The sequence below is a fragment of the Mus musculus genome, chromosome 8, assembly GCF_000001635.26.
Source record: "Mus musculus strain C57BL/6J chromosome 8, GRCm38.p6 C57BL/6J".
Lineage (NCBI taxonomy): Eukaryota > Metazoa > Chordata > Mammalia > Rodentia > Muridae > Mus > Mus musculus.
The window spans coordinates 8,745,428-8,757,759 of NC_000074.6; the positions used below are offsets into that span (position 1 = coordinate 8,745,428).

The 12,332-nt window shown below is 44.5% G+C and overlaps 1 long non-coding RNA gene across 2 annotated transcripts in view; it reads left to right on the plus strand.

Annotated features, from left to right (window-relative positions):
• Positions 1-9,737, plus strand: part of Gm39127 — a 32,208-nt gene extending 22,471 nt beyond the window's left edge. Inside the window, exons 3-4 of one of the 2 annotated variants that reach the window (XR_870128.1) lie at positions 3,691-3,795; positions 9,725-9,737. This is a non-coding gene — a long non-coding RNA (predicted gene, 39127). Of the gene's footprint in view, positions 1-3,690; positions 4,583-9,724 lie in introns of those variants that run through there. The other variant, XR_870127.1, reaches the window with a different exon arrangement.
• The last annotated feature ends 2,595 nt before the right edge of the window (positions 9,738-12,332 follow it).

Below are 12,332 nucleotides of genomic sequence, written 5' to 3' on the forward strand. Positions count from 1 at the left end.
GCTGGTGGGCTTGTACACATGATGTGACTCACATGGGCTGGTGGGCTTGTACACATGATGTGACTTACATGGGCTGGTGGGCTTGTACACATGATGTGATTTACAGTTGAGGAAGTCAGACTTTGGGAATGATTGCCATTGTTTGGTCCAGGCATTTCGAGTTAGACCCTAGCGGGTGGAGAAGAGGGCCTGCCCTGAAGGAAATGGTTCTGGTTCCTTACAATGAGGTAGTTCTAGGCTGAGAGAGTTCTCATAAGGAGCAGTGAGGTAGAAAAGTCTGAAGCTTGCAGCTAAAACTGATTGATGGAGATAGGAGCGGTCTTCACTGCGTACGTCCTGGTCCTGGAGAGCAGTTCTATCTTAAAGTATCACTGTCTACAGGAAATGATGAGAGAAACTGCTACACCGGAAACTCTTAGGAAACTGTCTGACACATAAGCATGCACAAATCATTCACACAGTCACCACTCAAGAAACACATTTATTTATTGCTTTTCGTTTTGTTTTTGTTTTGTTTTGCTTTGTTTTGTTTTGAGACAGGGTCTCTTTCTACATAATTCTGGGTGTCCTGAAACTCACTATGTAGACCAGGTTGGCCTGGAAAACTGAGAGCTGGGATTAAAGGCATGCAGCACCACACCCAGCTAAGGAATGCTTATTGAGTCCTGCTCCAGAGGCTGCAGGACGGCTCAGTGGGAAGGCATTTGCTGTGCAGATGAGAGAATCTGAGTTTGGGTCCTCAGAACCCACTAAGGCCAGACATGACAACATGCACCTGGAATATCCGTGCACTTACGGTGAGATGCAGGGCAGGCACAGAAGACACCATCGAACCCTGGGCCAGCTAGCCTGGGGGATGAAGAGGTGCAAAAAAAAAAAAAAAAAATTCTCTTCTCAAACAAGGAGAAAGTGAAGACTGAGACCCAAGCTTACTCTCTTGTTTCCACATACAGCATGTGCTTACATGAATGAACACACACACACACACACACACACACACACACACACGCATGAACACACATGCTCATAATGAAACAGTTGCCTGTGCAAGGCTTATTAGGCCAGAGACTCACAAAGATCTTTGTAGATTAGACCTTTTATTCACACTCAGCACGTTACATATGTAAGGTATGTATTTGTCAGTGGCAAGTTGTAAACACACTGCTCGCTGGGCTACAGAGCATCCCTGGGTTCCTGGACTGAAGAAAGAGGGTCTACCTATTGAAATAGCTCACACTCTCTGAACTGTTCTTACAGTAACAGGCCTGAGACCTTAACACCACTGAAACCAGATTAGAGGGACCATTCCGACCTTAGAACCCAGCACTTAGGCCCTACTGCCTGTCAAAATGGGGACAAAGAACTAATCCATCAAAGACCCAGTGTGGTCCAGGATACCAGACACTTCCTAAATACAGGAACCTTGCTTTGCTTTTTTGGCTTCTGTGGTTTCAAGACTCACTAACTGTTCTTGTTAACTGAAGTTCATCAACAGAACAAGGTTTCTGTGCATAAAAGGCTGTGAGATTTGGGGAAGTTGACCCAAAATAGTCACCAACTAACAATACAGACTCTCCATTTGGCTTTGAGAATGTCTGGTGGACCTACCATGCAATAATACTCCCAGTAGCACCTATGGTTCAATACTCTAAAGTGGGGACTTAAAGTCTGAGGGCCTGGCTCACCTGTAACAGAAGTATAACCTGGCTTTCCTGGTTGAACTGGGCTTGGGAGTTAAACAAGGGTAGTCTTCAGCACGTTGTAGCAGGATGAGGTGACAGTTCAGAGTTGTTCCCGAAACAGAAGCTTCGTAGAAGCTTAAAAGACGTTTTTATATTTTAGGGGGCAGAGGCTATCCTGACAAGAGCCAAGACTCCTGGTTTAATTTAAATAGATGGGAATTCTCTACGACTCCTTGAGAGAAGACTATGATTCACTCCAACACGTGCTCTTAAACTTGCTCTCACAAGTTGTTCTTAAAAGTGTTCTTAAAAAGTTCTTAAAGTTGGGCTGGTGAGATGGCTCAGTGGGTAAGAGCACCCGACTGCTCTTCCGAAGGTCCAGAGTTCAAATCCCAGCAACCACATGGTGGCTCACAACCATCTGTAACAAGATCTGACGCCCTCTTCTGGAGTGTCTGAGGACAGCTACAGTGTACTTACATATAATAAATAAATAAATCTTAAAAAAAAAAAAAAAGTTTAAAAAAAAAAAGTTCTTAAAGTTGTTTTTAAAAGTTCTTTTAAGTATGTATTTATTTTATGTATATGAGTGTTTTGCTTGTATGTATATCTATCTATATACCACGTGGATGCCTGGTATCTTAGGTACACAGGGCACTGGATGTCCTAGTGCTGAAGTTATAGATTATTGTGAGCTGCCACGTAGGCCCTGGTGGCTCCAGCCTACACCGCCTGGTTTTGGCGTGGTGTCCACTCAGGGTCCAATGTTAACAAACATTGCACTTTGTAGGTCTGGCTCTCAAGGCTCAGATCTCAATATGCTTGGGTTCTATTAACTGATTCTAGGAGAGAAAACTGGAAAAGCCATACAAAGGAAAGAAAACCAGCAAAATTCTCTCATCTTCTAGTCCGAGAACTCAACAGGGAAGAGGCCCAGCCTTTCCATGTTTGTCATATGGGGGTCTTTGTTCTTACCAGGCCTTGAATTTCCTGTCAGGTAAGACAAGCGCAGGAAAAGAGAATGACAGATATTAGTGAAATTGAGTGTGATACCAACCAGGGTGCTCCCAGGATGAGCCACAGGGCCCAGCAAGTGAAGAGAAATGTCCGTCAGGAACATCTGGCAAGGAGTCCTGCCAGAGGAAGGGAGAAGACGAGAGCAGCGAACCCCAGGAAGGTCAGGTCATGCTTAAAGGTTCCTGCCTTCACTCAGGGCGAAGGGAGACCGAGTGAGCAGAGCCCTTCATGGCATGCCAAAACCTACATTGTTCAACATCAAAACAGGTATCTTGGGAGCACGGGAAATGATTCTTATTACAAGAACGCTGCATGCATAAACCTTTGTCTCAAAAAAAAAAAAATCTACAGAAACCTAATCCTGTACAGCAGAAGACTGCTTAAGTCAATGCTACACTGGAATTGATGTTTGCCAAGCTCTGCATGGCAATCCTGTGATGCATTTTGGTGCGTTTCTAGTTCATATTATAGCGGTTTCCTGATAAGTAAAACCATTTGTATATTTTTAATAATGGTAAAGAAAAATGAAATTTAAAATGTCAGTTAAGAAAAACCCTGAAAAATGTTGCTTGTTGCCATTCCAAGTCTGCTGTATAATTTAACGAAAGTCTATGGAGAATAAAATTATTAATAAAACAATAACAGACAAATTACAAATTTTCCTTTGCGGTGCTCAGATGACCTAGTTTTTCCCAGGGAAGAGAGCCTGTACGCATAAAATTAGCCGTATTGCATTTCAATTTCAATTGGTAAATACTATTTTAAGAAGGTGATTAGCAGGGAAACACAAAATTTGGAGTATTTTTTAAATTTGGCATTTCCCCAGAATACTTATGAACTCTTGGTACTTAAAATATGTGCTACAAGGAAACGATAAATTATCACATTATTCTAAAGCAATAATAACATACAGTCCTACAATTGCTTCAAAAATGGGTCACTAAGATGGCAATACAATCAAGCTACTTCCTAATACAGATTTCTTTTCCAGCTCATGAATTTATGTGAGAATCATTCATCAGAAGAGATTCAAATCTTGTCACTGTTTCTTCCTGGTCACCTACCTGTACCTCATCCCCAGCACCCACCAGACCAGGTGAGCCACCCAAGCTGGAAGCCTGGGAGCACCTTCTGTCTTTGCATTGCTAAATTTCCTCAGGTTTCCTTAGACCTGAAGGTGAGCTGGATCCTGTTGCTCTGGGACCTTGATTGTTCTCCTTCCTAGAATATGCACACAGCTGCTCCTTCTCCCTGTGAGTGCTCCGACTACAGACTGTAGTCCTCCCTAGAATATACCCACAGCTGCTCCTTCTCCCTGTGAGTGCTCTGACTACAGACTGTAGTCCTCCCTAGAATATGCCCACAGCTGCTCCTTCTCCCTGTGAGTGCTCTGACTACAGACTGTAGTCCTCCCTAGAATATACCCACAGCTGCTCCTTCTCCCTGTGAGTGCTCTGACTACAGACTGTAGTCCTCCCTAGAATATGCCCACAGCTGCTCCTTCTCCCTATGAGTGCTCCGACTACAGAGTGTAGTCCTCCCTAGAATATGCCCACAGCTGCTCCTTCTCCCTGTGAGTGCTCCGACTACAGACTCTAGTCCTCCCTAGAATTTTTACTTATCTGTTCCTCCCTGTGAATGCTAACCGAAGAGAAAGGGACGTCTCTGGTTCTGGGTTCCGGTGCTGTTCTCTGACACTGAGACCAACAGATTTTACTTGATCTCAGGTCAGAATTGAACCAAGCTAACTGGTTGCCTCTGATAGCAATGCACCTTGCCATTGACACTGTCACCAACTTTGAACACTTGTGTTTGGACTGGCCCCAATCAAGTCCTTGCAGTATTTAAAAACTGAACATAGCGACAATTGCTCTGTCAAGCTCATGGGAGCTATGAGGGAAAAAACAAACAAATAAGACAAAACAAAAACAAAAAACTAAAACAAAACAAAACAAAAAAACCAAACCAAAACATGTCACCTGATTTTATCTCTTTGGGCACAGACACTGGTTCAAGTCAAGTCTGAATTTTTTTTCTGCATATCTAGACCCTATAGATTAGGCAACTTGAAGCCTGACAGCCCTGTTCCTAGACCTGTTGCATCCAGGTTGGTTCCTGAGAAAAGTCTCAGGTCCCCATGATGGTAAAGGTGAGGGTGGCATCATTTGGAAATGCTGCGAGAAGCTGAGGGGAGGGTACCTGGAGAGAGAGAGAGAGAGAGAGAGAGAGAGAGAGGGAGAGAGGGAGAGGGAGAGAGAGAGAGAGAGAGAGAGAGAGAGAGAGAGAGAGAGAGAAGCCCAGGAACTGATGATGTGCAGTGGGAGAGTAGCTAAGGAGCAGGCCTAAGGCCCTGCGAGGCATTCTGCTTGCCTCCTCCGCTCTTACTTCTTTAATGCTCTATGAGGTAGCGAGTATATTTATGTTCATCAGAGAAGGAAAGAGGCAGTGTCCAAGGCTGAGATGTTTGTGAAAGTCACGGAGATTAGAATGTCAGAGCTGGAAACTGATCATGGTATAGGTACTCACATCTGCTAAAGCTATTTCTAACCCTCTGGTTCTGCAGTGCAGTAAGTGTGGAGTTCAGCATGGAGTAAGAGAAGAGCGTAATGGAGGTGTGCCTTAGGCTTCAGGACTTCTGAAGAAAAGTCATTCATTCATTCATTCATTCATTGATTCATTCATTCATTTTGGGTACCTGTGTTTTATTACAATCATGGTTTGTGATACCCCCAAATTCATATGCTGAAATCGTAACTGTTGTGACTCCAAAATGGGGCCATATTTAGAGACAGGGTCTTTACCTGTAAAGGTAGCAATGTAAAATGAAATTATTAGCAGAAGCTCTAGTCTAATACTACTAACATTCTCATAGAAAGGGAAATTTGGACGTAGGTGGACTTTATTCTTTAATAAAACGAGAAAAAAATCAAAACTACTCTTTGAGACGATGGGTGGTACAAGCCAAAGAATACGGTCACGAATAACCCTTTCCCTCACAGCCCCGAGAAGGAAGTAACCCGGCCCGCACCACATGTTGGACTCTGGTCTTCAGAACCACAGGGAAACTGAAGGCCTCCAGTCTAGGTTTACTCTGCTTGCACAGCCCCAGAAAACAAGCAGGAGGAATCCCTCTTCGCAACCCCAACCGCCTCCGTGTCGGAGAGACGGAGAGACAGCGGAGTGATTCAGGGTAGGTGGCACATGGAGATGGTGCTACATTCAGAGAGCTGCCACCTGCGCACCAGCAGATACCGCAGAGCGCGCAAGGGCGTGGCCTGCCTCTTTCGCAACGCCATGGTTTGAGAGTGGCGTAAGGGATCCTTAGGGCCCATGGCGGTTAGAAGCTTGGTCTTCAGGATGGCACTTTGGGAAGTGCTGTGCAATCTTTGGTAGGTGGATTCTATGTCACTGCTGTGTGCCCTTGAAAGGTGGTTTTTATGAGGACTCCTTGGTGTTTTATGGGGGGAAACAACTATTATACAAGCCCAAGCTTGGCTCTAGACTCTATTTTCTCCCCTAGGGTTAGCATTCCTTCTAGGCTCCACCCTATAGTTTATGCCTGACTCACTATAAAAGGGGCTGTCTGCCCTCTCCTCACTCTCTCACTCTCTTGCTCTCCTACTCTCTTTCCTTCTCTGTCTCTCTTCTCCTCAATCCCCTCCCCCCTCTCTCTTCATGTGTTCCTGGCCGGCCTTTACTGTCCCCCAAACTCCCCTCCCCATGCCATAAGTAAACTCTATTCCATACTATATCTGTCCTATGGTTGGTACCTCAGGGGGAAGGGGCGCCTCATCATAGGGCTGCTAAGGCACCCCTTCCACAACACCATACTGTGTCTCTACCAAACATATCCTGGTTCTTTCATTTTTTAGAAAACACAACACCTAGGGTCCAAAACTTCTTTCTGTCTTTCATGAGGATGCTTCTCATTGATTTTGGACTCACTCAGGTATTCCAGAATCTTCTCATCTCTGAGACCATTCTTCTACTTTAGATCTTCTCCATAGGTTTGAGAACAGGCATCTCTTTTGGAGGGCCACCATTCAACCTATTCCGCCAACTATGTTCTATAAAGTGTTCAACTTAATCTCCATCATAGCTCCCTGCAGTCTCCATTTCTAGAAAATGAGCTGGGCTCTGACCATTACCCAGGGCAGTGGCAGAGCTTGGATGACATTATTAATATTCATGGCCTTCAGGCCCCAGCCTGCCCTCCACCCATGCTTTGAGTTAAGCATGATTTAAAAACATCTACAGAGAAAGATCTCACTTCAGGCTATGAGCACTGCAATACAAGGTTTACCCGTGAGCATCAAGAAAAGAACTAAGCTCCGAATTTCTTTCACAAAATACCAGCTGCAGAAGGAACAGGATCTGCTTTGAAATGACAGCTTTATATTCCTGCATTGTGCCTGTCTTCACAACAAGGATGCTCACTTCTAATATTTAACTTACAGCTGGTAAGGGAAAATAGCTTTGAACTATTTTCAAGGATTGTGCCAAATACTTAAAGATTCAAAGGCAGAGAAAATTGTCGTCGTTTTCCTCAGCAGATTTGCTCTTCCTGCTTTATTGTCTAGTTTCTCCACACTTGAGCAAAGATATTAAAAAAAAAAACACTAAGTTGTATGTGTGTTAGTGTTTGTGTGTGTTTCTGTTTGTCTGTTGTGTGTTTTTGTGTATTTTGTGTGTGTTGTGTGTTTGTGTATTTGTGTGTGTGTGGTTGTGTTTATTGTATGTGTGTTGTGTGTGTTACGTGAATGTTTATTGTGTGTGGGTTATGTATGGTGTGTGCATGTTTGTGTGTGAGTTGTGTGTGTTTGGTGTATATGTGTGTGTGTGTGTTTGGGTGTGTGTGTGTTTACTTCTTTTCTAGAAAGCTCTCCTTTCCCATCCTTTATATTAAAAACTCAAACCAGAACCAATGTGTATGATCATCAGTTTGTCCATCTTGGGTGTTTATCTCATGTACAGATGGGAATTAAGCGGAGTGTCAAGACTTGGCTCTCCTTACCTCAGGGGATTCAGAAAAGTGAAAAAACAGGAGACTATAGCCTGAACATACTTCTTCCCCACGTCAGCTCTGCGGCTTGGACAGATAGGGTCAGCTCTTCACGACTCTGGCTCCTCATTGCAAAGTGAGGATTGTGTCCATCTCATGGACTCCCATGGGAGTTACATACAATGTGTGCTCAGCTCACACGGCACTGGCTACAGTCAGCGTCCCCCTTCTCCCCGTCCTCTTCCTTTCTCTAGAGGTTCCTCTGTTTTGTTCTTCTATTGAGTTTTTTTGTTGTTGTTATTGTTGGCAGACAAACTCTCCAAAGCTGTTTTGAATTCTAGGACAATCCTTGCTTCTTAGCTTTCGGCTTTTGTGATTTTTTTTTTTTTTTTACAAGTCAGCCCCTTTTCTTTGGATTCTGTCTTCTCGGTTTTCTTTACTGGCATCTTTCTGGTTTACTAACTCTAAAATGCATTTTGGGGTAAGTTTGTATATAAACAATGGGCAGCTGGAGTCCCTGGGTATCTGTTTCACAGGAGATGGGGGAAGGTGCAGGAAGGATGTGAAGGGCCAGTGATGGCTTTTAGCCTCTTTAGTCTTCAGAGCCACACCCTTCTCTATCAGCCTATGTGAGCCTGTAATGGACTCAGTTTTACTCTGTAGTGGGGCTTAGTTCACCTTTACTCCGCTCTAGAAGAGGAGCTCTGAGGGCTGTGATCTTCCTGGGTCACAGTGGATATTCTAGGATGGCAGAAGGCACCAAGAGGAGCAGGCTGAGCTCCAGTCCTCCAGCAGAATGACATGACTCCCAGGGTTGGTCACTGATCCGGATGTGCGGAGGGCTGCTCACAAGCATGAGTCCCCTGCGCATTCTGCTCTTGACGTAGGGATGACAAGGAGTTGAGGTTCTCCCCAGAAACCTCTGCTCCCAGGGACACTGTAACAACCTCAACCCAGGTGAAGTCTGAGACTAAGATAACCCAAATCACAACACTAGCAGGTCCACGTCCCAGCTTCTGCTGCCATCGAGCGTCTTTGGAAGTCCGTACTTTCTGACTGCGTTACCCCAGTCGCCCAGGTTCTACCTCTGAGGTAGTGTGGTGTCTATGCATTGTGTCTGTCTTCAGATGGAGGGCTTCTCTGTGTGAGAAGCTTAGGTCTTCTCCAATTTTACCCTTTTATTTATGATTGAGCACATGGCGCTCAATTTCCTTTTATGAGGCTGACCTCTTCAGCCCTTGGCTTTTGCGGGTCTTTCAGCTATTAATGCTCTTGGTCTCATGTTGACACTCCAAGATGCTTTCTGACATGTCCTTCATGACCAACCCATGTGTGAAGCAGCTCCACAGTGCACGGAAATATGCACAATTCACTCAGCTTCCGGGCTAAGTCACAGGCCGATTATTTGCAGAAGTGTTGATGTAGGAAACGGTGATCCATTTCCCTTCCGCTTGCTCTTAGTTGTTTGATAAAGTCCCACTGGCTTGAAATCAGATCCAATAAAACTGTACTTGTATAAATAGACTCTCCATGGCAAAGCAGAAGAAACCCTGTCATTGACATCACAGGACAGTGTGGCTTGAAGGGACTACTGAAGGAGCTCTTTGTTGGAAATCACGGCACACATGCCACACGGCCTTGAAATTCTTTGAACAGTCGGCATTCATCAGGTGCAGTCTCTTGGCTGCCAGAGGATCTTAGACAACTGGATGAAGAAGGTTTAGGAAAGAACAACTCAGAAAGTATCCTAAATGAAGGACTGTCAGTGGGCAGGGATTCCATGGAAGCACCCTATCAATGCCTTATCACCTGTGTGCGCTCCATGACTGTGAGACGTCATCCCGACTCTGTGCGCCCCATTCTCTTCTGCCCCCTTTTGCTGCCTTTGGAGACCCCCATAGGCTGCTCCTGAAGGTGAAGAGCTCAGATCTGCATGGATCATTGGACATCTACAAAGTCTATGGGGGAAAACCCAGCAGGGCAGAGTGAGTTCAGACCAAGCAACATGCTGTTTTTCTTCCAGCCTTCCCTACGGACTAGCTTCTCTTGAATGCTACATGAGACTGCCAGGACAACAGGCTTCCTTCTCCCAAGCAGCATGAGATGACATCTTTCTTTTATTCCTCACATAACACAAGGATACAGGAAGACATACTGATTGGAGCACACAACAGAATTTGTTTCTTTGTATAAATAAAGCGCTCTCTGTATGAACCCCCTCTGGTCTAGGGATCATTGTTTCCTTTCTTAATCCGGATACTTTGCTACCCAGGCCTGTTTGCTACAACAAACCACATCCACAATACGATTCAATTTCCTCCACTCTCTCTTCTCACTAACGCCCTTCATAAAAAGCTGGCTATTTTAACACCTTAGTATGTGCAGCAAAACTAGGTGGTTTGCAAATTAGAGTTTTGTATGAAAGCATTTAGAGATATTTTCCTTCTAGACTGCTACATTTTTTTTGGTAGCTCAAAATATTCTGTTTCTTCAACAAATGTACAAATTAAAATAGGATTTACTCTCATTCTAATGCTTTGCTTGCTTCTAAATTAGCACTTTTAAAATGCTGTTCTTATAGACACAGGCATACTTTCTCTTCTGTTTTATTCCCACATGGTCACAGCCTTTGCTTCATTGTGACAGGGCTAAATTAAGTCTCCAGCTTTCAGCTTAAGTCACATTGCCCATGCCACATACTACAGAGGCCACTTTAAAGTTGCTCGTTTCCTTCATGGCAATTTTGACTGCGTGAAAAAATATACCACCAAATTTAATATGTCCATAACAACAGCCAAGTTTTATTTATTTATTTTTATTTTCCATGTTTTGATAGTATGCAAAAATAGTGGGTTTCATTATGACATTTTCAAGCATGCATCTTTGTTTACTTTCCTCCCAGACTTCCCTTCCAATCTCTTACTTTCCTTCCCCCCCTCCCCCCAGTAGTCCCCATCTTTTCCTACACCCACACCAGGTTTTAAAATTGTCTTGATTTAATCAAAAGCTGATATATAAATGTCCATATGTCATAATCTCTCTCAGACATGACCATCGTGGTATTTAACAAGGTAAAGGGAACACGTGTTTTGGGCCAGCAACTAAGCTAACTGTGTTATGCCTGCGGACCCAGGCCTGAGGAGGTTGTTGTTCCAAAGCAGCAGTGTGGGATGCTGGCTCTGCTTCTTGCCTTTATTCCCTGCTGGTTCTTGGCCTCCTCAGAGATATTCGGAGTCACTGGATGGCTTTGAGTTCCTTTCTTTCTTTCTTTCTTTCTTTCTTTCTTTCTTTCTTTCTTCCTTCCTTCCTTCCTTCCTTCTTTCTTTCCTTTTTCCTTCCTTTCTCCTTTTCTTCCTTCTTTCTCCTCCATCATCGCCCTCTTCCTTCTCCTCTCCATCTGTTTCTTTGACCTGGTCTCAAGTAGCACATGTTGGCCTCCAACTTGCCAAGTAGTTCAGGATGGTCTTGAACTTCTGGTCTTCCTGTCTCCACTTCCTGAGTTCTGAGATTACAGGTGTATCGCCCCACCCACTCTACAGAGAGGTAGGCCCAGCTGGTTGTGGGTGGTACCATCCCTGGGCAGGTGGTCTAGGTTGTATATGGAAGTTGGCTGAGCACTGACCAGAGAGAGAGAGCATTCCTCAGAGTGAAAGTGGAATTCCTCTGTGCTTTCTGATTCAGTTCCCACAAGTTCTGCCCTGATTTCCCTCAGTGATGGCCCGTGACATGGAAGTGTAAGCTAAATAAACCCCTCCGCACAAGCCGCTTTTGGCCGTGGGCTTTATCATAACCACAGAAAGCAAACCACACCTTGCAGTCTAGGCTAGTCTCAGATTTACCTCCTCCTGCCTCCCTCCTGGGTGTTGGGATTATAGCACGCACCACCTGGCTTCCATGCAGCTCCCAGAAGAGATCAACCTCACCAACACTTTGAGCTTCTACAGCCAGAATACATCTCTGCTGTGGTGTGTGCCACCCAGTTTGAGGTTTATGAAAGTTCCAGTAAATGAACATTTGAGAAATGCTCTGTATCAAAGCCTGCGGGGGAATTGAGGTGCCTATTGTTCATCAGTACTGTATATCTGAATAGGATGTGTTAGATACAAATAATTAATTATACCATATTGTGAATAAACAAATGATGTGGTTTTGAGTCTTTAAGGCATTTAGAAGGATTAGCTGTGGTAACGATGCAACGAACAAGTCAGTCCTCTTGACACTTAGTAGACAATGTGGGAGAACACTACTATTATTCTGCTAACAGGACATAGTTTTGAACTGACTCCTAATGACCTATGGTTACACCCAAAGACTGGAGTGTGTCTCATCATTTGGTTTCTTCCCCAAATGTCAATTTGCATAGAGAATCCCAGACCTTTCAAGGTGCAGAGAATATGAGACTGTGCAGTTCTTGGCCCTCTGTGGGACATCCATGTCAGACCCTCTTCACCCAAGACTGAGGGATCATGGCTGAAGGAGGCGGGGAGGTATGTAGGAGGCCAAGGTTGGTAAAAGACTACAAGGACAACTGCATATAAGAACTCACAGTGCTTGTGATGGCATGCACAAGGCCTGTGTAAGTTCAGTTGCGACTATCCTGGCAGGGAGAGGCCAGGAAGTTTTGGAGAGTT